Here is a 27,038-nt window from a genome sequence, read left to right on the forward strand (position 1 = left end):
CTCATTTCCAGGATAACTCGACAAGATTATATTCTATCCACAATTCTGAACCTTATTCATCCGTTCGTTCCGACCGACAATCATCCTGGAGTAATAAGTCAACGAACTTTGCGCTCGAATAATCAATTCGGAGAATATGGTGCAAAATGTACCAGCTTCAGCAACAACACCGGCACCAACAGTACCATCAATAACAGCATCAGTACCATTAACAATCCATGCTTCAATATCATCATCTGTACTTTGAGTATGATCTTCGTTCTACGTATCGTTCTACCTCATTTATCTTCGTTCGACATGGCGAATATGTAATCTCTAAAGTTTTAGAGATTATTTATTCTAGTTCCAACCGAAAAGCAAATGAGTTTAATATCATATTAACTCATTAAATCCATGAATACATCTGAAGAAAATATATATGTATATATGTTTTCATAAAGATTGTAATTAAAAATTCTCTTGTACAAACTGTTAATGGTGAAAATATTTTAACGGGTAGGTAATACCCGAGGAATATTTAAATTTCACATCAATAAGTTACATTGTACGTTCTTCGAATCTGTTTCAACAGTCATATACTATCCTACTTACATCCACCGATATACGTATCCATTCACCGCAGAATAACCATATTCATCCAATTTCATATTTGGATTTTGATTTATCAAAAAAAAAAAAAAAAAAAAAACAAGTGGCATAATGAAGAAAACATTTGACAAATAAAATTTGTTAGAAACAAACAAATTAACTATGAGAAATTTTGTTAAGAATCCACGCTAACTGTTCCTAGCTAATTGTTCCCATCTAACTGATTACACTTTATTTATCGCAATTTAATTATCGCAATTTACATTCTCGCAATTTTATTTATCGTCATTTAATTTCTGTTATTTACTTTACGCATTTAATTTATCGTCATTTAATTTCTGTATTTATTTTACGCACTTTAAATATAGGGATACGTATACAAGGTTTTGACATATCATATCGACGCATCTATATATATTATTTGAAATAACCATAGACACTCTATATGCAGTAATGTGGGAGTTAGCTATACAGGGTTGAGGTTGATTCTACAATAATATATATAGTTTGAGTTGTGATCGAGTCTGAGACATGTACACGGGTCACGATACATATTATTTAATTCGAATATTATATACTAAACTATATACGAATTATTAAATTGCTAACTGTGGACTATCAACTGAGGACCATCAACATTAGACAATTAAAATGAATTAAAATATTGACTATAACATATGAAGCTAAACAATTCTTCAAGTTTGCCACTTAATTTCATCTTAAACCTCAATCGTATTTTTACGATTACAATCTGCGTTCAAATCTTTCATGATTCTTGAAAACACCTCAATCGAGAGGACGAACCAACCGCACTTCAGCGACGAAAGGAAGAACTTATGCATATAGTTATGCATCTGAAAACACTAGGAACCTGAGTAAACGTGTAACACATATTTGTGCTAGCTCCATTGGCGTTGTTATTACCGAAAATAACTTTGCAATCCCTTTTCAAATTTGCAAATTTTGTCATAGCTTCAACAAGTCAACTTCGACTTTTCATTTGGATTAACCTTATTATAACTTTGATATATATGCGTGCTCTTTTATTGTTACCGGGGAACCTTTTATATTCCATCATATTACCAGCATACGTACCAGCAACCTCGTTGCTCCTTGGCTTAAATCTCTCCGATAAATCACTATATTTATCTATTGAAGTCTCATCATGTACTCATCCGCATCTTGTAACAAGAACTGCCATACCAATTACCGGGAATCAGCAATCAGTACTTTGAAAACTCACAGCATATCTACATCAACAGGTATATGCATAACGTTTATCTCTTAGAATTATGATCTTTCATTATGAAATTCTGAAAAGCACTCTATCTACACATCAATATTCTGAATGTTGAAAAAGCTGAATGAAGCATCAGAAACCGTATACTACCGTAAACGACCTCAATCATCGAAAGTTTGATGATAAAGAATGGTATGTTGGAAAAGCTCAGAAAAAGTTTGAAACTGAAAAACTGATTAAGCAAACTACGAAGGAGTCTCTGAACAAATCACAAGGACTAAACTTGTACATTAAGAATCCTGATGATTCTGTTTCTGATGAAATATTTAGCAAATACCTTGCTTCTGACTTCAAAATCTTGCGGACAAAATTTCATCACCACCCTTCGATATTAGAAATTCCAAGATATCATCGTATCTTTCATTATAAATATCCTCCATATTTCTGAGAATATTTTCATAAATATTCTTATCCGAATTCATTAATCTCTTCGTGCTATCAGTGTTACATCATATAGAAACTGTTAGTTTCTATATTCTGTAAAATTTCAAGCTTAAATTATGAATGTTATTGAAGTAATGTTGGGAACTGATGCATGAGTTAGTATAATATAATGACACTTGATCAACGTGATTATATTACATCAAGTCATGCTGAGTTTCTAAATGGAACGTGATGATTCACAGATAATAACATCATCATGTGCCATATTACACGACTCTTACGTTCTGTCTAATCTATAAACATATCAAGAAAATATTTTCTTGATAGTTCTATCTTTCCTTGAATTCTGGTAATTTGACAAGTCAAGTTGTGCTATTACCATTTCATTCTTAGAACATTAACAATGTCCATTCTGAAACCTATATCTATGAATTCTGGACCATTAAAAAAAAAAGATGCCCAATCGCAAGAAGAAGAAACAAAGGGACAAAGCTCCGAAATAGAAATTGGAGTATAAATTGCATCAAATAGGAAGGAGTATTAACTGTGGATGACAATGATTATAGGAGACAGAAGCAGGGACACCGAAATATAAGAGAAAATATAAAGCCCAATAACAACACGGAGATTACAAACCGTGGATATTAATACGAATAGCAATAAAAAGACAAGGTAGAATTAAGAATAGTATCACCCCAAGGTAATAGTAGAAGTAAACAGATTTTTCTGGTGGAAGATTGAAAAGAAGGATGACAGAAATGATAATTAGAAAAATATCAAGGATTAGAACTGGATTAAGCATTTTTACAATCTTTTGGATGTATGAACTAAGAAAGAAAGTATAGGAATGGTGAGAATAATGGAACGGAAGAGCTTAATATATAATGGAAATATCAGACAGAGCAATCGAGGTAGATCTCCGTATTTAATTATAGAGATCTTAATTTCCTTACTCGCCGAAGAATCAAATCTTTTAGATTTCGAAGATTTTCTTTAAATCCCCTGAATTCTGGAATTCAACCCTGACTCTGTCAAAAGTTAAGATAAATCTTTACTTTCCTATTTCACTCTTTAGTGATAGCTTCAATCGTACTCTTCGAATAATTGAATTATTTTTATCCATATTACTCAATGATGATAAAATTCTATCTTATCAATTCATATTCGTATAAAAACATATTTATTGTTAACTATGACAACCACACTCAAATTTCGGGACGAAATTTCTTTAACGGGTAGGTACTGTGATGACCCGGAAACTTCCGACCAAATTTAAACTTAATCTTTATATCGTTTCAACATGATAAGCAAAATCTATTAAATTGAAGTTAGAATTTTTGAACTAATTCAGGAAAGCATTTGACCTTGACTAATCCCGAAGATTCACGAACGATTGTTGTAATTAGATATATATATATATATATATATATATATATATATATATATATATATATATATACATATAAATATCAGTTTATATAGTAAATCGAAATAATAAAATACAACTTAATCAATTGAGCTAATTATGCAAAATACTACACAAGATAAAGAATTGTTATTTAAAAACTAAACTATAAGTATTTTATGATTATTATAATATTGTAATATATTTATAATGTATAAATATTAAACATTCAATAAAAGTTAATATACAATATATTAAGTGTTACATAGGTAATGACACATACTTATATAATATAAGTATAAATATAATTTCTATAATAATAACATACTTACTATTTCTAATAATAATAATATCAACAGGATTGTTACTAATATTCTATAAATACGAACGTGATATATATAGGTTGATAAAAAAAAATTTGTTATGCATCATTGTTATCAGTATTATTAGTATTATTGTTATTAACAATACTATGATTATCACAGTCAATTTTATTACTAATGTTAATTTTAATATTAATAATTGTATATTTAATTTTAATATAAGATACAAAGATATATATATATATATACCAATATAATATGATATGTATAAATGTTATATCATTATTATGGATATTATTGTTATCACTAATAATATTAATATAACTAATATTATTTGATATCACCACAAACATTGTTGTTATCATTTTCATATTTTCAAAACATGATTATTATTGTTATTACTCTTTTTAATATTATAATTATTATTATTATTATTATTATTATTATTATTATTATTATTATTATTATTATTATTATTATTATTATTATTATTATTATTATTATTATTATTATTATTATTATTATTATTATTATTATTATTATTATTATTATTATTATTATTATTATTATTATTGTTATAAATGTTATAGTTATTATTATCATTATCAGTAATAATAATATTATTCTTATTACTTGTATATTATTATAAATTTTTGTTATTATAATATTTAGAGTATAATTATTTTGTTACTAATGAGTAAGATTAAATATAATATAGATACGGATAATTACAGACATTATAATTACAGACATGTAAATTTATATAAACACTGATATATTTATATTCATATGCGTATAAACTTTTTGTCTATTATTATCTGTATTTTTTTCTCTCTTTATCTCTGTTTTCCTGTGACAACCTGTCGACCACAACTCAACTACAAAACAACATTTGAATCAATCATATATACGTAAATCCAGCAATTGATCACAGGAAGTCTTTACTCTTTCCATTCGTTTCTTTTTTTTTACAAAAAAAAAAGGATAATATCACAGCTCGTTACCTCTGTAGTCCATCTTTTTGAGCATATTTTGATTTCGAACAAATTCTCAAATTCTATAAATGCAGAAAATTTCTAATTCATGTCGTGAATCTTTCCTCAAAATCTCAAGTTTCAATTCTCAATATTGAGTACGAATTTGGCAGTCAAAGTTCTAATCTTAAAAACTCAACTTTGTGTTCATCGCGAAATTCATTTTCGTTCTAATGTTTCTGTTGAAAGTGTTAATTCCTAGAGTTTCTAAGAGTGTATTACAATGTATTTCATGTTATGATTTTGGACTAAAACGTTACCAAATAAGAAATCATTTTTTTTAAACCGTAACTACAACAGCAGTTTTGCTGTTCGATTTCTGTTTCATTTTTTTTTTCACGATCACATTATATGATTTTGTAAATGTTACAAGTCATAAACAAGTGTATAATTTAGTTTTTATGGTTATGAGGATTAATTGGATCGATTAAGGTTTGAGGAAGAAGAAGGAATTAGGAAACAGAAAAGTATACGGTTTATAATTAATTAGAATCTGAGATACTCAGATAAGCAGACACAGCAGAGTGGTTAAGGGTGTAACTGGGTTATCGAGTGGTCTAGGGTTCGAGCCCGGTTGTGGGCATTTCTTTTTAGAACAATTCTGTTAAAGGGTATATTTTCTCCTCATTTCTAATTATTATTATTATTATTATTATTATTATTATTATTATTATTATTATTATTATTATTATTATTATTATTATTATTATAAATATTATATTATTGTTATTAGGATTGTTAATATCATTATAATTGTTATTATTATTATTAACTAGTATTATTGTTAAATGTAATTAGTATTATCATTATTTCAAATATTATTATTTTCGTTAATATTAGTACTTGTAACATTTCATAATTATTAGTATAATTATTATCGTTAACCTAGGTATTATCATTAGTATTATCGTTATTATTGATAAAGTTGATAATATTTTTACTAGTAAATCATTACCATCAAAAACTATCATTTTAACAAATAAACATTTTGTATGTAAAATATACTTATTTCATATGCTACAACTATATTAATATTTCATATAGCTAGATATCAGACATATTGGTGTTATTTAAATAAATACTTACATATAACAAACTTTCAGTTTTTAACCATAAATATATTAATATAACTAAATGAATAAATATCAATTATTTTAAATGTATATATACAGAGTAAATACATATAACATATAACTTAAGATATAATATATAAAAACAAAGTATATGTTTTAAAATAGAATTTAGTAAACCCTATATAACTACAAATATATAATTAATATATAAATGAAATTATGTAATTTCCACTATATGTTTTAATAGATATACAAATGATATAGGTTCGTGAATCCGAGGCCAACCTTGCATTGTTCAGTTGTTCAATGACGTCATATGTATATTTACTACAAAATACAGTATTGTGAGTTTCATTAATCCCTTTTTAAATGCTTTTGCAATATATATTTTTGGGACTGAGAATACATGCGCTGCTTTTATAAATGTTTTACGAAATAGACACAAGTAATCGAAACTACATTATATGGTTGAATGATCGAAATCGAATATGCCCCTTTTTATTAAGTCTGGTAATCTAAGAATTAGAGAACAGACACCCTAATTGACGAGAACTCTAAAGATAGATCTAACGGGCCCAACAAGCCCCATCCAAAGTACCAGATGCTTTAGTACTTCGAAATTTATATCATGTCCGAAGGAGGATCCCGGAATGATGGGGATATTCTTATATACAAATTGTGAATGTCGGTTACCAGGTGTTCAATCCATATGAATGATATTTTGTCTCTATGCATGGGACGTATATTTATGAGAACTGAATATGAAATCTTGTGGTCTATTAAAAATTATGAAATGACTATTTATGATAAACTAATGAACTCACCAACCTTTTGGTTGACACTTTAAAGCATGTTTATTCTCAGGTACGAAAGAAATCATCCGCTGTGCAATTGCTCATTTTAAAGATATTACTTGGAGTCATTCATGACATATTTCAAAAGACGTTGCATTCGAGTTGTTGAGTTCATCAAGATTATTATTAAGTCAATTATAGTTAGATATATTATAAAATGGTATGCATGCCATCAACTTTCGATGTAATGAAAGATTGTCTTTTCAAAAACGAATGCAATGTTTGTAAAATGTATCATATAGAGGTCAAGTACCTCGCGATGTAATCAACTGTTGTGAATCGTTTATAATCGATATGGACTTTGTCCGGATGGATTAGGATGGGTCTTCACAAATGTAATAAGCAACCAACATCCCATGCTAAGTAACTGGACTCAAGAGTCATCAACATCACATACCATATATATGACCACTAACAGAATTCAGACTATCATACCAACATCAATTATCTAACACCAACAAAACCATATCTTAAGATGGCTAATTACAACTACCCAAAACCCCTTATAACACCTAATCCATCCTTAAGATATATACAAATACAAAACATATGACAATTATACATATACGATCCTTCTCTCTATTAAAATCGGGGATATTTAGAGGGGGAGTTGCACCGATTGAATCAAATCTATAAAATTTTAATCCAAATTCGTTTTGTTTATTGCAGTATAAATTAAAGTAAAAGAATTTATGGATCAGCTAATGGGAAAGTTTGGAAGTTATTGGTTGGGTAACAAAGCCAGTAAAGAACTTACTTCTGTTGGTGATGATATCAACAGCTTGCAAAGCAGTCTTTCAGTCTTTCAGGTGGAGCATTGTGGCTAGTCAACAAAATGAAAGGGAAAATGCAAAAGTCACTCATTGAAATACTAAAAGAGAATGACTTACTGGTCGGTACCATTCCCTGTGATGCCACAAATTACGAGTTCGATGAACAAACTAAAAAGCTAACTGTATTCATACTGTAACGACCGTACTTTTTCCGTTATCTGTTATCGTTAATTATTTAACGACCGTTAATTGTTATTCGTGCCACGTCATTTCTATGACCTATATATTATTATTTTTGTAATAATATATTAATTATTATGTGTTAGGTGAATATTTATATTCATATTCTAAGTTATACGTTTCTACGGTTCGCGGATTTCTATCCGATGAATCTTTTCGGTTCTCAAACCAACGGTCAAGCTTTTGGGATTTTTAAGTCCTAGTTATTTTAAATATGATATTTTAATGTCATATGTATATATATAGTGTTTATATATATTTTTCATCGCGAATTTGTTATCTCTCCGATTTTTCAATCGCGTAGTAGCTTTTTCGCGTTTTGGGCTTCGTTCGGGCGTTCGGGCTAAAATCTAATTATCATTTTACAAATTTGGCCCACTATGGGGCCCACCCATACCCCATTTGGCCGAACACTCCAAGGGAGGGAGTGTTTAGCCCTTACTTCTTCCATTTTGAATTTTTGGCATTTCATTTATCATTTTCCTCTTAACCCTTTTTCCTCTCATTCTATTTTCTCCATTTTTTTTTATTCTTGAGCCATCACCCACAAACATCATCATCATCTTCAATTGATCATCATCAAGAGCTTGGATCAAAGGGCTTTTAGCATCAATGGATTCCTCTCTTCGATCTCTACACGCTCATATCATTCGATTCTTGATTAGGGTATAAACCCTAACCCTAGATTTTTCAATTTCAATTATTTTTACTGATTTTGTATGTTACATTGATAGTATTATGATTGTATGTTATTGTATTGTCGATAGTATGCGTAGAAATGCTCGTTAATTCATGTTTTCGGTTTGATTGTTTTGGGACAGCAGCTTGTTTGATCATTTCTGTAAACTTAACCGTTACAAAGGTGAAATTAAAGTGTCTAGATGTGTTTCTCTCATCAAGACATTGAATTTAGACTCCGGGTTCGTGTTATTTCGATTACCGGAGCTCTAGATATGCTTAAAATGGTGTTTTGTTGAAATTAAAATATGAAAACGAATTGATTTAGGTATGGTCCGACTTTGTGACCACTTTTGGATTCTTTATGGTGTACTAGTGTGTTAGGATTGATGATGGGATGAACTTCCATGTTTGGGTCATCAAAATCCGAGCCACGGATCACCCGTTATGGCTAAAACATGTTTTTGAACGGATTAAAGCTCCAAGTTGTGTAATGTGAAATGTCCCGTTCTTATTGATTAAAAACGTTTCATATTAATTGATTTCGTTGCGAGGTTTTGACCTCTATATGAGACGTTTTTCAAAGACTGCATTCATTTTAAAACAAACCATAACCTTTATTTCATCAATAAAGGTTTAAAAAGCTTTACGTAGATTATCAAATAATGATAATCTAAAATATCCTGTTTACACACGACCATTACATAATGGTTTACAATACAAATATGTTACAACAAAATAAGTTTCTTGAATGCAGTTTTTACACAATATCATACAAGCATGGACTCCAAATCTCGTCCTTATTTAAGTATGCGGCAGCGGAAGCTCTTAATAATCACCTGAGAATAAACATGCTTAAAACGTCAACAAAAATGTTGGTGAGTTATAGGTTTAACCTATATATATCAAATCATAATAATAGACCACAAGATTTCATATTTCAATACACATCCCATACATAGAGATAAAAATCATTCATATGGTGAACACCTGGTAACCGGCATTAACAAGATGCATATATAAGAATATACCCATCATTCCGGGATACCCTTCGGATATGATATAAATTTCGAAGTACTAAAGCATCCGGTACTTTGGATGGGGTTTGTTAAACCCAATAGATCTATCTTTAGGATTCGCGTCAATTAGGGTGTCTGTTCCCTAATTCTTAGATTACCAGACTTAATAAAAAGGGGCATATTCGATTTCGATAATTCAACCATAGAATGTAGTTTCTCGTACTTGTGTCTATTTTGTAAATCATTTATAAAACCTGCATGTATTCTCATCCCAAAAATATTAGATTTTAAAAGTGGGACTATAACTCACTTTCAAAGATTTTTACTTCGTCGGGAAGTAAGACTTGGCCACTGGTTGATTCACGAACCTATAACAATATATACATATATATCAAAGTATGTTCAAAATATATTTACAACACTTTTAATATATTTTGATGTTTTAAGTTTATTAAGTCAGCTGTCCTCGTTAGTAACCTACAACTAGTAATCCACAGTTAGATGTACAGAAATAAATTGATAAATATTATCTTGAATCAATCCACGACCCAGTGTATATGTATCTCAGTATTGATCACAACTCAAACTATATATATTTTGGAATCAACCTCAACCCTGTATAGCTAACTCCAACATTCACATATAGAGTGTCTATGGTTGTTCCGAAATATATATAGATGTGTCGACATGATAGGTCGAAACATTGTATACGTGTCTATGGTATCTCAAGATTACATAATATACAATACAAGTTGATTAAGTTATGGTTGGAATAGATTTATTACCAATTTTCACGTAGCTAAAATGAGAAAAATTATCCAATCTTGTTTTACCCATAACTTCTTCATTTTAAATCCGTTTTGAGTGAATCAAATTGCTATGGTTTCATATTGAGCTCTATTTTATGAATCTAAATAGAAAAATTATAGGTTTATAGTCAGAAAAATAAATTACAAGTCATTTTTGTAAAGGTAATCATTTCAGTCGAAAGAACGACGTCTAGATGACCATTTTAGAAAACATACTTCCACTTTGAGTTTAACCATAATTTTTGGATATAGTTTCATGTTCATAATAAAAATCATTTTCTCAGAATAACAACTTTTAAATCAAAGTTTATCATAGTTTTTAATTAACTAACCCAAAACAGCCCGCGGTGTTACTACGACGGCGTAAATCCGATTTTACGGTGTTTTTCGTGTTTCCAGGTTTTAAATCATTAAGTTAGCATATCATATAGATATAGAACATGTGTTTAGTTGATTTTAAAAGTAAAGTTAGAAGGATTAATTTTTGTTTGCGAACAAGTTTAGAATTAACTAAACTATGTTCTAGTGATTACAAGTTTAAACCTTCGAATAAGATAGCTTTATATGTATGAATCGAATGATGTTATGAACATCATTACTACCTTAAGTTCCTTGGATAAACCTACTGGAAAAGAGAAAAATGGATCTAGCTTCAACGGATCCTTGGATGGCTCGAAGTTCTTGAAGCAGAATCATGACACGAAAACAAGTTCAAGTAAGATCATCACTTGAAATAAGATTGTTATAGTTATAGAAATTGAACCAAAGTTTGAATATGATTATTACCTTGTATTAGAATGATAACCTACTATAAGAAACAAAGATTTCTTGAGGTTGGATGATCACCTTATAAGATTGGAAGTGAGCTAGCAAACTTGAAAGTATTCTTGATTTTATGTAACTAGAACTTGTAGAATATATGAAGAACACTTAGAACTTGAAGATAGAACTTGAGAGAGATCACTTAGATGAAGAAAATTGAAGAATGAAAGTGTTTGTAGGTGTTTTTGGTCGTTGTTGTATGGATTAGATATAAAGGATATGTAATTTTGTTTTCATGTAAATAAGTCATGAATGATTACTCATATTTTTGTAATTTTATGAGATATTTCATGCTAGTTTCCAAATGATGGTTCCCACATGTGTTAGGTGACTCACATGGGCTGCTAAGAGCTGATCATTGGAGTGTATATACTAATAGTACATACATCTAAAAGCTGTGTATTGTACGAGTACGAATACGGGTGCATACGAGTAGAATTGTTGATGAAACTGAACGAGGATGTAATTGTAAGCATTTTTGTTAAGTAGAAGTATTTTGATAAGTGTATTGAAGTCTTTCAAAAGTGTATAAATACATATTAAAACACTACATGTATATACATTTTAACTGAGTCGTTAAGTCATCGTTAGTCGTTACATGTAAGTGTTGTTTTGAAACCTTTAGGTTAACGATCTTGTTAAATGTTGTTAACCCAATGTTTATAATATCAAATGAGATTTTAAATTATTATATTATCATGATATTATCATGTATGAATATCTCTTAATATGATATATATACATTAAATGTCTTTACAACGATAATCGTTACATATATGTCTCGTTTAAAAATCATTAAGTTAGTAGTCTTGTTTTTACATATGTAGTTCATTGTTAATATACTTAATGATATGTTTACTTATCATAGTATCATGTTAACTATATATATATCCATATATATGTCATCATATAGTTTTTACAAATTTTAACGTTCGTGAATCACCGATCAACTTGGGTGGTCAATTTGTCTATATGAAACATATTTCAATTAATCAAGTCTTAACAAGTTTGATTGCTTAACATGTTGGAAACATTTAATCATGTAAATATCAATCTCAATTAATATATTTAAACATGGAAAAGTTCGGGTCACTACAGTACCTACCCGTTAAATAAATTTCGTCCCGAAATTTTAAGCTATTGAAGGTGTTGACGAATCTTCTGGAAATAGATGCGGGTATTTCTTCTTCATCTGATCTTCACGCTCCCAAGTGAACTCGGGTCCTCTACGAGCATTCCATCGAACCTTAACAATTGGTATCTTGTTTTGCTTAAGTCTTTTAACCTCACGATCCATTATTTCGACGGGTTCTTCGATGAATTGGAGTTTTTCGTTGATTTGGATTTCATCTAACGGAATAGTGAGATCTTCTTTAGCAAAATATTTATTCAAATTCGAGACGTGGAAAGTGTTATGTACAGTCGCGAGTTGTTGAGGTAACTCAAGTCGGTAAGCTACTGGTCCGACACGATCAATAATCTTGAATGGTCCAATATACCTTGGATTTAATTTCCCTCGTTTATCAAATCGAACAACGCCTTTCCAAGGTGCAACTTTAAGCATGACCATCTCTCCAATTTCAAATTCTATATCTTTTCTTTTAATGTCAGCGTAGCTCTTTTGTCGACTTTGGGTGGTTTTCAACCGTTGTTGAATTTGGATGATCGTCTCGGTAGTTTCTTGTATAATCTCCGGACCCGTAATCTGTCTATCCCCCACTTCACTCCAACAAATCGGAGACCTGCACTTTCTACCATAAAGTGCTTCAAACGGCGCCATCTCAATGCTTGAATGGTAGCTGTTATTGTAGGAAAATTCTGCTAATGGTAGATGTCGATCCCAACTGTTTCTGAAATCAATAACACATGCTCGTAGCATGTCTTCAAGCGTTTGTATCGTCCTTTCGCTCTGCCCATCATTTTGTGGATGATAGGCAGTACTCATGTCTAGACGAGTTCCTAATGCTTGCTGTAATGTCTGCCAGAATCTTGAAATAAATCTGCCATCCCTATCAGAGATAATAGAGATTGGTATTCCATGTCTGGAGACGACTTCCTTCAAATACAGTCGTGCTAACTTCTCCATCTTGTCATCTTCTCTTATTGGCAGGAAGTGTGCTGATTTGGTGAGACGATCAACTATTACCCAAATAGTATCAAAACCACTTGCAGTCCTTGGCAATTTAGTGATGAAATCCATGGTAATGTTTTCCCATTTCCATTCTGGGATTTCGGGTTGTTGAAGTAGACCTGATGGTTTCTGATGCTCAGCTTTGACCTTAGAACACGTCAAACATTCTCCTACGTATTTAGCAACATCGGCTTTCATACCCGGCCACCAAAAATGTTTCTTGAGATCCTTGTACATCTTCCCCGTTCCAGGATGTATTGAGTATCTGGTTTTATGAGCTTCTCTAAGTACCATTTCTCTCATATCTCCAAATTTTGGTATCCAAATCCTTTCAGCCCTATACCGGGTTCCGTCTTCCCGAATATTAAGATGCTTCTCCGATCCTTTGGGTATTTCATCCTTTAAATTTCCCTCTTTTAAAACTCCTTGTTGCGCCTCCTTTATTTGAGTAGTAAGGTTATTATGAATCATTATATTCATAGATTTTACTCGAATGGGTTCTCTGTCCTTCCTGCTCAAGGAATCGGCTACCACATTTGCCTTCCCCGGGTGGTAACGAATCTCAAAGTCGTAATCATTCAACAATTCAATCCACCTACGCTGCCTCATATTCAGTTGTTTCTGATTAAATATGTGTTGAAGACTTTTGTGGTCGGTATATATAATACTTTTGACCCCATATAAGTAGTGCCTCCAAGTCTTTAATGCAAAAACAACCGCACCTAATTCCAAATCATGGGTCGTATAATTTTGCTCGTGAATCTTCAATTGTCTAGACGCATAAGCAATCACCTTCGTTCGTTGCATTAATACACAACCGAGACCTTACTTTGATGCGTCACAATAAATCACAAAATCATCATTCCCTTCAGGCAATGACAATATAGGTGCCGTAGTTAGCTTTTTCTCCAATAACTGAAACGCTTTCTCTTGTTCATCCTTCCATTCAAATTTCTTCCCTTTATGCGTTAATGCAGTCAAGGGTTTTGCTATTCTGGAAAAGTCTTGGATGAACCTTCTGTAGTAACCAGCTAGTCCTAAAAACTGGCGTATGTGTTTCAGAGTTTTCGGGGTTTCCCACTTTTCAACAGTTTCTATCTTTGCCGGATCCACCTTAATACCTTTTTTGTTCACTATGTGACCGAGGAATTGAACTTCTTCCAACCAAAATGCACACTTTGAAAATTTAGCGTACAATTCTTCCTTCCTCAATACTTCTAACACCTTTCTCAAATGTTCACCGTGTTCTTGGTCATTCTTTGAGTAAATAAGTATGTCATCAATGAAAACAATGACAAACTTGTCAAGGTATGGTCCACACACTCGGTTCATAAGGTCCATGAACACAGCTGGTGCATTAGTTAAACCAAATGGCATGACCATAAACTCGTAATGACCGTAACGTGTTCTGAAAGCAGTCTTTGGAATATCATCTTCTTTCACCCGCATTTGATGATACCCGAAACGTAAGTCAATCTTTGAATAAATAGACGAGCCTTGTAGTTGATCAAATAAGTCGTTGATTCTCGGTAGTGGGTAGCGGTTCTTGATGGTAAGTTTGTTCAACTCTCGGTAGTCGATACACAACCTGAATGTACCATCTTTCTTCTTGACAAATGTAGTAACCCGAACTAATCCTCCCGGACGAAGTCTTCAACAGTTGGTCCCATTGCGATAATCGACTCCAAATAGGGTCCTTAATATGAGCTATTGCACAGCGGAAGACTTAATTCATACCTGAGAATAACATGCTTTAAAAAGTCAACATAAAGTTGGTGAGATATATAGGTTTGATGCTAGCAGCGTTAAAACTATGGACCACAAGATTTCATATACATACATAATACACTCGCAAGTGTATGGAAAAGTCGTTGAGCACTTGGTAACCATACTTAACATTTAAATCACAGCAGCATATTCTTAAATAAACCCTACACCGTACCAAGTGTAGTAACGAAACGAAGTACTGTGCAACCGTTTAAAACTGGTCGTCCAGCCCGGTTGGGGTTGTCAGGCCCGATAGATCTATCAACAGGATTCGCGTTTACGCTCCTTACGTAAATATTAGCTACCAAGTATAAAGAAATATGCCATGGTACAACTCAACGTAGATTTTATTTTTTTGATCACTTGTGTCCATAACGTAAATCAATCTATAAAAACAGCGCATGTATTCTCAGCCCAAAAATATTTAGAGTTTAAAAGGGACTATATACTCACCATACTGTATTTTGTAGTAAAAATACATATAACACCATTGATCAATTATATGGTTGGCCTCGGATTCACGAACCTATATCAAGTATATATATTAAAACCTATAATATAATCAAGTAAGTTTATATATTAATTTTTAATTTTATATTTTATATTTTCATCTTATATCTTGTTAATAAATAGTTAATATTTATTCTTTTTAACTTAAGTAAGTTCTTACATATTAATATATCAAACACTAATATTAATTGATAATCTTTATAATAAAAATAAATTTAATAAAAATGATATTTTCTAATAATAATGATGGTTTTTGTTATTAAAGATAACTTTATCAATAATGATTCTTTTAATAATAATAATAATAATAATTTTAATTTTAATGATAATAACATTAATATTAATAATAATAATAATTTTTGGTGATATTTAGTTAATGATAATATTTATAATTTATAATAATAATAATAATCTAATTAATTTTGTTAATATTAATGATAAAAAAATATAATAATAATAATTATAATCATAATAATAACCATTATAGTAATCATAATAATTAATAATAATAATAATTAATAATAATAATAATTAAAAATAGAAGTGTATACCCTTGTAAATGTTTTCCTAAAAAAAAATGCCCCATACAAGGCTCGAACCCGTGACCTCTCGTTCAACAACTAACACGCCACACCATTCGAGCATCGGTTTTATTTTGGAACAATTGACAGTTCAACTTTATTTAAGCTCCTCCTTTTCGTCAATTTACAAATGTTCTGGCTTATTCACGACTCTACTTGCTAACTAGTTGTGGGCTTTTACTTAGCAAGCCACGGCCCAACTGAAAATACCTTTAATCTCGGCCCAACTACGAATTTAGAAGTCTACGTACAGCATTAGTTCCAAAAGCAGTTTGATTTATTATTGATGGGGTCATCAACGAAAAGAAACAAACTAGATAAGTCCTAATGAGTTTCTCAGTTTGTAATTCGTAAAGGAACCAGCAAAAAAAAAAAAAAAAAAAACGTGTATTTATTTAGTGGAAAACGAGTCACCCTATTTATGTATATTATATTAACCACAAGTGGCAAACATCTTTATCTTTAAATGGAAATAAAAGTTACAGCTGCAATAGCAGCAACAAAAGGGTTGTAGGTGATGAGTTGGGGTTCGTCGGTTGTCCAGAAAATCAGAAGGAAAAACAGTAGCAACGAAGCTGTTAAAACAGATAGCTTTGGGTGGCTTCTGGGTTTGGTTTAAAATAGAAAACAGATGAGCAGAAGTAGGAACAAACGATAGCAGCAGTAGCAATGGTGGTTCGGTTTCAATTGTTGTCTAAAGGTGGTCATCGAATGGTGGTGATGAAGTTTGTAGGTTAGTTCTCGTGTGGTTTATTTGACAACATAAAACACAAGTAACAACAATGAAGTTGTTCAAGCAGTCGAAAATCCGAAGGTGATAGTTATTATGGGTCTTCTTGATTTAATAATAGCAACGAACAACCGAATGACAATAGAAGCAAACAAGTTTTGATCGCGAAACAAAAATAATAAGTTTTAATTGTAATGGATTGAAGATGAACAAAGGGAAAGAGAAGGAGTTGTGATGACTTGTTCAAGTGGGTTTGGTGGTGATAATAAGAAACAAAAACGTACAACATATAGGTGTATTGTTGTTTGGGTGTTCGAATATTAGAGCAGAAAGTCAAGGTGGCGTTGGTGATAGAATCATGGTGGTGTGGTGGTTCATGATGGTGTTTAATGGTGGTGATCGCAACCAAATAGTTCAACAAGTAGTAAGAAAGATTATGGTGAGGGTGTTTACAACATAAATAGGAATAGAATAGTTGTGATGTTTGATTAGTGTTTGGTTTGATCAAAACAGAAATGAAACGCATAAGAGTTTCGGTGATGATTTGTTATGAAGATGGAGCTCGATGATGTTGGAGGATGGTGGGATTGTAGTTTGAGAGGAGTAGGTGAGGGTTGCAGTTCCATAATCACCACTCTATAGTTTATACATATATAGAGGGATATAGATATAAGATGGTAGTACAAGCAAAACAATAAATAATTAAAAGGAAACAGTAGTCTATGATACACATTTCATAATTCTAAAAATATCACGGGTAGTTTAACTATAAATCTGCCGACACATTTCTACGGACGGTGTGTCGTGCGAAATTAGGGGCGGATAAAAAGGTTTCAGAAAAATCTCATATTTTTAAATTAACTATATTTATTTGTTTTAATCATTATGGTATATAATTCAGTCATTAATTTAATAAATAAAAATTACATTAACTGCCCCTCTCATTTATGAGTAAAATATAAAAAGTGTTAAAATTTAACAAGTAGCTCCTAAATACATATTTAATAAGTCTATAATTTAAAGAACTCATTTTCGGATCACCGTTTATTTTAAAATCATATAAGTTTGAATTTAGTTTGCTTAAAATCAATCGGAATATCAAAAGAGTATTACAATCATTTAATATTTATTCTTACTATACTTCTTATAGTTATAGTTATGTTGTAAATAATAATTATTATAATATTCTATTTTTATTTTATTTTACATAATTCGTTTTAATAACAACAACATATAATGTTTCAAATTATATTTCGAATTATATTTATATATATACATACACACATATCTATTATTAATTAATTGTTCGTGAATCGTCGGGAATGGTCAAAGGGTATCTAATTATCTGAATATAGATTTCAAACTTTCTAGACTCAACATTACAGATTTTGCTTATCGCGTCGAAAACCTATAAAGATTAAGGTTTAAATTTGGTCGGAAATTTCTGGGTCATTACAACAAACAAAACAGGAGCTCCCCACGGTGACGTGCTTGGTCGAATGAAACCATGCTCTAAAAGTTCTTGTAATTGGCTTTGCAGTTCTTTCATCTCGCTGGGTGCGAGTCTGTAAGGAGCACGAGCTATTGGTGCAGCTCCTGGTACAAGATCTATTTGAAATTCAACGGATCGATGTGGGGGTAATCCCGGTAATTCTTTCGGAAATACATCGGGAAATTCTTTTGCGACGGGAACATCATTGATGCTCTTTTCTTCAGTTTGTACTTTCTCGATGTGTGCTAGAACAGCATAGCAACCTTTTCTTATTAGTTTTTGTGCCTTCAAATTACTAATAAGATGTAGCTTCGTGTTGCCCTTTTCTCCGTACACCATTAAGGGTTTTCCTTTTTCTCGTATAATGCGAATTGCATTTTTGTAACAAACGATCTCTGCTTTCACTTCTTTCAACCAGTCCATACCGATTATCACATCAAAACTCCCTAACTCTACTGGTATCAAGTCAATCTTAAATGTTTCACTAACCAGTTTAATTTCTCGATTCCGACATATATTATCTGCTGAAATTAATTTACCATTTACTAATTCGAGTAAAAATTTACTATCCAAAGGCGTCAATGGACAACTTAATTTAGCACAAAAATCTCTACTCATATAGCTTCTATCCGCACCCGAATCAAATAAAACGTAAGCAGATTTATTGTCAATAAGAAACGTACCCGTAACAAGCTCCGGGTCTTCCTGTGCCTCTGCCGCATTAATATTGAAAACTCTTCCGCGGCCTTGTCCATTTCGTGTTCTCCTGGTTCGGGAAATTTCTAATAATGTGGCCCGGTTTTTCACATTTATAACAAACTACATTGGCATAACTTGCTCCGACACTACTTGCTCCGCCATTACTCGTTCCGACACCATTTATTCCTTTCGTTCTATTAACCCCTGGTCCGTAGACCTCACACTTCGCTGCGCTATGACCATTTCTTTTACACTTATTGCAAAATTTGGTGCAGAACCCCGAGTGATACTTTTCACACCTTTGGCATAGCTGCTTCTGATTGTTGTTGTTGTTGCGGTTATTATTGTTGTTGGGATGATTGTTGTAGTTGCTGCTGTTGTTGTTGTTGTTGTTGTTGTTGGGCCGTTTGTTGTAGTTGCGATTGATGTTGCGATTGTTGGGATAATTGTTGCGATTGTTGTTGTAATTACTGTTGTTGTTGTATTGGTGATTCTTATCACCGTTTTCCTCCCACTTTCTTTTGACTTGCTTCACATTGGCCTCTTCAGCAGTCTGTTCTTTAATTCTTTCTTCAATCTGGTTCACTAGTTTGTGAGCCATTCTACATGCCTGTTGTATGGAGGTGGGCTCGTGTGAACTTATATCTTCTTGGATTCTTTCCGGTAATCCTTTCACAAACGCGTCGATCTTCTCTTCCTCATCTTCGAATGCTCCCGGACACAATAGGCACAATTCTGTGAATCGTCTTTCGTACGTGGTAATATCAAATCCTTGGGTTCGTAACCCTCTAAGTTCTGTCTTGAGCTTATTGACCTCGGTTCTGGGACGGTACTTCTCGTTCATCAAGTGCTTGAATGCTGACCACGGTAGTGCGTACGCATCGTCTTGTCCCACTTGCTCTAGATAGGTATTCCACCATGTTAACGCAGAACCTGTGAAGGTATGCGTAGCGTACTTCACTTTGTCCTCTTCAGTACACTTACTTATGGCAAACACCGATTCGACCTTCTCGGTCCACCGTTTCAATCCGATCGGTCCTTCGGTTCCATCAAATTCCAAAGGTTTGCAGGCAGTGAATTCTTTGTAGGTGCATCCTACACGATTTCCTGTACTGCTAGATCCAAGGTTATTGTTGGTATGTAGCGCAGCCTGTACTGCGGCTATGCTTGAAGCTAGAAAAGTACGGAATTCCTCTTCATTCATATTCACGGTGTGTCGAGTAGTCGGTGCCATTTCCTTCAAAATAGTCAAATGGAACAAGTTAATCATACAGAATATTAAGAGTAGTTAATAGTATTTCGTAGCATAATATGAACTCATTTATAAAAGCTTTTTCTTCATATTAGCGTTTTATAAGTTTAAATTCGGGTAGTACCTACCCGTTAAGTTCATACTTAGTAGCTAATATATAATTCAACTACTACAATTCTATATGAAAAACTGATTATAATAATATTTCGCGTTCAAACTTTTATACAATATTTTACAAACTTACAATACCGCTTATTTTACATAAAGCATGAAATATAGCACATAATAACTTTGATACAAGATAGTTGTGAAGATAATTCTAGCTAGTACACAAGCCGTTCAGCAAAGGCAATAAAGACACGTAATTCATACGTCCAGAAACAAGTCATGCATTCTGGTTTTACTAGGACTACTTCCCATCCTTGGTCTTGTGGAACATAACCGTTATGGCCGTTGATAAGACAGGGTGTTGTAACGTCGTCAAAGGGACGAGGGTTACGTAACGTCCAACAGTCCCGTAACAATCTAAAAACCTCATTTCTTACCCCAATTACCGACTCCGTCACTTGTGGGAACGTTTTGTTTAATAGTTGTAGGCCGATGTTCTTGTTCTCACTTTGGTGAGAAGCGAACATTACTAATCCGTAAGCATAACATGCTTCTTTATGTTGCATGTTAGCCGCTTTTTCTAAATCACGAAGTCCAATATTCGGATATATTGAGTCAAAATAATTTCTTAACCCATTGCGTAAAATAGCATTTGAGTTCCCCGCAATATATGCGTCAAAGTAAACACATCGTAACTTATGGATTTCCCAATGTGATATCCCCCATCTTTCGAACGAAAGCCTTTTATAAACCAAGGCATTCTTGGAACGTTCTTCGAATGTCTTACAAACTGATCTCGCCTTAAATAGTTGTGCCGAAGAATTCTGACCGACTCTAGACAAGATTTCATCAATCATGTCTCCGGATAGGTCTCTTAAAATATTGGGTTGTCTATCCATTTTGTGTTTTTATACTGTAAAATAGACAAGAGTTAGCTTCATAAAAAAAATACTTATTTAATACAAGCAATTTTTACATATATCATAAAGCATAAGCACACTATATTACATATATTACACCACACGAATACAACTATCTTATTCCAACTCGCTTGTTTCTTCTTCTTCGGTTTTGGTTCGTTTTGCCAAGTTTCTAGGGATATATGATGTTCCCCTAATACGAGCCGTAATTTTCCACATTGGTTTAGAAAAACCTGGTGGTTTAGAGGTTCCCGGGTCATTGTTACAACTTAAGGACTTCGGGGGTTGACGATACATATAAAGTTCATCGGGGTTGGAACTAGATTTCTCTATTTTTATGCCCTTTCCCTTATTATTTTCTTTTTCCTTTTTAAATTCAGTTGGGGTAATTTCTATAACATCATCGGAATTCTCGTCGGAATCCGATTCATCGGAGAATTGGTAATCCTCCCAATATTTTGCTTTCTTGGCGGAAACACCATTGACCGTAATTAACCTTGGTCGGTTGGTTGAGGATTTTCTTTTACTTAACCGTTTTATTATTTCCCCCGCCGGTTCTATTTCTTCATCTGGTTCCGATTCTTCTTCCGGTTCCGATTCTTCTTCCGGTTCCGACTCTTCTTCCGATTCCTCTTCGGGAACTTGTGAATCAGTCCACGAATCATTCCAATTTACATTTGACTCTTCATTATTATTAGGTGAGTCAATGGGACTTGTTCTAGAGGTAGACATCTATCACATAATATCAAACGCGTTAAGAGATTAATATATCACATAATATTCACATGTTAAAAATATATAGTTTCCAACAAAATTTGTTAAGCAATCATTTTTCAAGTAAACACAGTCGAAGTCCAGACTCACTAATGCATCCTAACAAACTCGATAAGACACACTAATGCAAAATTCTGGTTCTCTAAGACCAACGCTCGGATACCAACTGAAATGTCCCGTTCTTATTGATTAAAAACGTTCCATATTAATTGATTTCGTTGCGAGGTTTTGACCTCTATATGAGACGTTTTTCAAAGACTGCATTCATTTTAAAACAAACCATAACCTTTATTTCATCAATAAAGGTTTAAAAAGCTTTACATAGATTATCAAATAATGATAATCTAAAATATCCTGTTTACACACGACCATTACATAATGGTTTACAATACAAATATGTTACAACAAAATAAGTTTCTTGAATGCAGTTTTTACACAATATCATACAAGCATGGACTCCAAATCTCGTCCTTATTTAAGTATGCGACAGCGGAAGCTCTTAATAATCACCTGAGAATAAACATGCTTAAAACGTCAACAAAAAATGTTGGTGAGTTATAGGTTTAACCTATATATATCAAATCATAATAATAGACCACAAGATTTCATATTTCAATACACATCCCATACATAGAGATAAAAATCATTCATATGGTGAACACCTGGTAACCGACATTAACAAGATGCATATATAAGAATATCCCCATCATTCCGGGATACCCTTCGGATATGATATAAATTTCGAAGTACTAAAGCATCCGGTACTTTGGATGGGGTTTGTTAAACCCAATAGATCTATCTTTAGGATTCGCGTCAATTAGGGTGTCTGTTCCCTAATTCTTAGATTACCAGACTTAATAAAAAGGGGCATATTCGATTTCGATAATTCAACCATAGAATGTAGTTTCTCGTACTTGTGTCTATTTTGTAAATCATTTATAAAACCTGCATGTATTCTCATCCCAAAAATATTAGATTTTAAAAGTGGGACTATAACTCACTTTCACAGATTTTTACTTCGTCGGGAAGTAAGACTTGGCCACTGGTTGATTCACGAACCTATAACAATATATACATATATATCAAAGTATGTTCAAAATATATTTACAACACTTTTAATATATTTTGATGTTTTAAGTTTATTAAGTCAGCTGTCCTCGTTAGTAACCTACAACTAGTTATCCACAGTTAGATGTACAGAAATAAATTGATAAATATTATCTTGAATCAATCCATGACCCAGTGTATACGTATCTCAGTATTGATCACAACTCAAACTATATATATTTTGGAATCAACCTCAACCCTGTATAGCTAACTCCAACATTCACATATAGAGTGTCTATGGTTGTTCCGAAATATATATAGATGTGTCGACATGATAGGTCGAAACATTGTATACGTGTCTATGGTATCTCAAGATTACATAATATACAATACAAGTTGATTAAGTTATGGTTGGAATAGATTTATTACCAATTTTCATGTAGCTAAAATGAGAAAAATTATCCAATCTTGTTTTACCCATAACTTCTTCATTTTAAATCCGTTTTGAGTGAATCAAATTGCTATGGTTTCATATTGAACTCTATTTTATGAATCTAAATAGAAAAATTATAGGTTTATAGTCGGAAAAATAAATTACAAGTCATTTTTGTAAAGGTAATCATTTCAGTCGAAAGAACGACGTCTAGATGACCATTTTAGAAAACATACTTCCACTTTGAGTTTAACCATAATTTTTGGATATAGTTTCATGTTCATAATAAAAATCATTTTCTCAGAATAACAACTTTTAAATCAAAGTTTATCATAGTTTTTAATTAACTAACCCAAAACAGCCCGCGGTGTTACTACGACGGCGTAAATCCGATTTTACGGTGTTTTTCGTGTTTTCAGGTTTTAAATCATTAAGTTAGCATATCATATAGATATAGAACATGTGTTTAGTTGATTTTAAAAGTCAAGTTAGAAGGATTAATTTTTGTTTGCGAACAAGTTTAGAATTAACTAAACTATGTTCTAGTGATTACAAGTTTAAACCTTCGAATAAGATAGCTTTATATGTATGAATCGAATGATGTTATGAACATCATTACTACCTTAAGTTCCTTGGATAAACCTACTGGAAAAGAGAAAAATGGATCTAGCTTCAACGGATCCTTGGATGGCTCGAAGTTCTTGAAGCAGAATCATGACACGAAAACAAGTTCAAGTAAGATCATCACTTGAAATAAGATTGTTATAGTTATAGAAATTGAATCAAAGTTTGAATATGATTATTACCTTGTATTAGAATGATAACCTACTATAAGAAACAAAGATTTCTTGAGGTTGGATGATCACCTTACAAGATTGGAAGTGAGCTAGCAAACTTGAAAGTATTCTTGATTTTATGTAACTAGAACTTGTAGAATATATGAAGAACACTTAGAACTTGAAGATAGAACTTGAGAGAGATCACTTAGATGAAGAAAACTGAAGAATGAAAGTGTTTGTAGGTGTTTTTGGTCGTTGGTGTATGGATTAGATATAAAGGATATGTAATTTTGTTTTCATGTAAATAAGTCATGAATGATTACTCATATTTTTGTAATTTTATGAGATATTTCATGCTAGTTGCCAAATGATGGTTCCCACATGTGTTAGGTGACTCACATGGGCTGCTAAGAGCTGATCATTGGAGTGTATATACCAATAGTACATACATCTAAAAGCTGTGTATTGTACGAGTACGAATACGGGTGCATACGAGTAGAATTGTTGATGAAACTGAACGAGGATGTAATTGTAAGCATTTTTGTTAAGTAGAAGTATTTTGATAAGTGTATTGAAGTCTTTCAAAAGTGTATAAATACATATTAAAACACTACATGTATATACATTTTAACTGAGTCGTTAAGTCATCGTTAGTCGTTACATGTAAGTGTTGTTTTGAAACCTTTAGGTTAACGATCTTTTTAAATGTTGTTAACCCAATGTTTATAATATCAAATGAGATTTTAAATTATTATATTATCATGATATTATCATGTATGAATATCTCTTAATATGATATATATACATTAAATGTCTTTACAACGATAATCGTTACATATATGTCTCGTTTAAAAATCATTAAGTTAGTAGTCTTGTTTTTACATATGTAGTTCATTGTTAATATACTTAATGATATGTTTACTTATCATAGTATCATGTTAACTATATATATATATCCATATATATGTCATCATATAGTTTTTACAAATTTTAACGTTCGTGAATCACCGATCAACTTGGGTGGTCAATTTTTCTATATGAAACATATTTCAATTAATCAAGTCTTAACAAGTTTGATTGCTTAACATGTTGGAAACATTTAATCATGTAAATATCAATCTCAATTAATATATTTAAACATGGAAAAGTTCGGGTCACTACATAATGGCTGATGGTCACAACTTGGTGGCTGTTTTTGGGGTGTTCTTGAGTGTACTAATGTGTCGGGTGGGTTGGTTAGGCGGAGATAAATATAAGACTCGCCGAAAACCGGCACCCGGGGCTCAATATTTGATCCGATGAACTTTTAATTAAAACTTATGGTTGATTTTTAAGACTTATGATATAAATAATGATTTTCATTATTATTAAATTACTTATGATATAAAAAGTAATTATTTTAATTTAAGACTAATGATATATATTTATTATATCATTTATTAATTACTTATGATTTAATTAAACTTTTAATTAAACTTATGATTAATAATACTTTTATTATTAATGAAAAATACGTAGGATAAGTATTAAACTTATGTTATGAGATTATTATAATAAGACTTATAATAAGGATTAATTAATTATTTAATTATTATAAGGCTTAATTATTATTTAATTATAATTTAATTATTAAATACTTATGATTTAATAATTATAAATAGAAACTTATGATATGATTAATAATTCATTATTAATTAATAATACTTATGATATGATTAAAATTTATTATTAATTAATATTACTTATATTATGATTAATATTTAATTAATTAATTAAATACTTACGTTATATTAATCTTATCATTTAAACTTATGTTAACTTTAATAATTCAATTTAATTTAATTAAACTTATGTTATGACATAATTATACATATTTGACTTTAATTAACATTATAACTTATATTATTATTATAACTTATACTTTTAAAATTAATGTTGACTATGTTTGACCAAGGTTGACTTTTGAGTTGACTTTCGGTTAACTTTGATTTTCAGTTAACTTTTGTTGACTTTCTAATTAAGGAAACTTTCCTAACTTAAAAACTTTCTAAAAATAGAAACTTTCTAAATATGGAAACTTTCTAAAATTAGAAACTTTTCTAAAATAGAAACTTTCCTAAAATAGAAACTTTTCAAAAATAGAAACTTTTTAAAAATGGAAACATACTAAAAATAGAAACTTTCTAAAAATAGAAAGTGTGTGTCCGTACGTTGTTTCGATCAAACCGATGCATGTTGAGTATTGTTCTATGTCTACTTGCAACATGTACCATAGCTATCATACTAAGACTTGACATAAGTTAGTTATTTATATCGCCTTTTTTATTTATAGGTCGGCGTTGTGATCATTCCCGATCACTTTACTTCGTTTGCTGTTCGCATTTTTGTGTGGTTACTTCATTTGCTTTAAGGTGAGTTATAGTCCCATCTTTCTATTTTAAATCTTTTGGGATGAGAATACATGCATTTTATTTTTACGTATTGGACACAAGTGGAAGTTGGTTTAAATTATT

General features: G+C 31.5%; 1 pseudogene; it reads left to right on the forward strand.

Annotated features, from left to right (window-relative positions):
• The first annotated feature begins 7,653 nt into the window (after positions 1 to 7,653).
• LOC139896400 (uncharacterized protein At5g01610-like) overlaps positions 7,654 to 27,038 on the forward strand; it is a 61,845-nt pseudogene continuing 42,460 nt past the window's right edge.

The sequence above is a fragment of the Rutidosis leptorrhynchoides genome, chromosome 3 (assembly GCF_046630445.1).
Source record: "Rutidosis leptorrhynchoides isolate AG116_Rl617_1_P2 chromosome 3, CSIRO_AGI_Rlap_v1, whole genome shotgun sequence".
In the NCBI taxonomy this organism is placed as follows: Eukaryota; Viridiplantae; Streptophyta; class Magnoliopsida; order Asterales; family Asteraceae; genus Rutidosis; species Rutidosis leptorrhynchoides.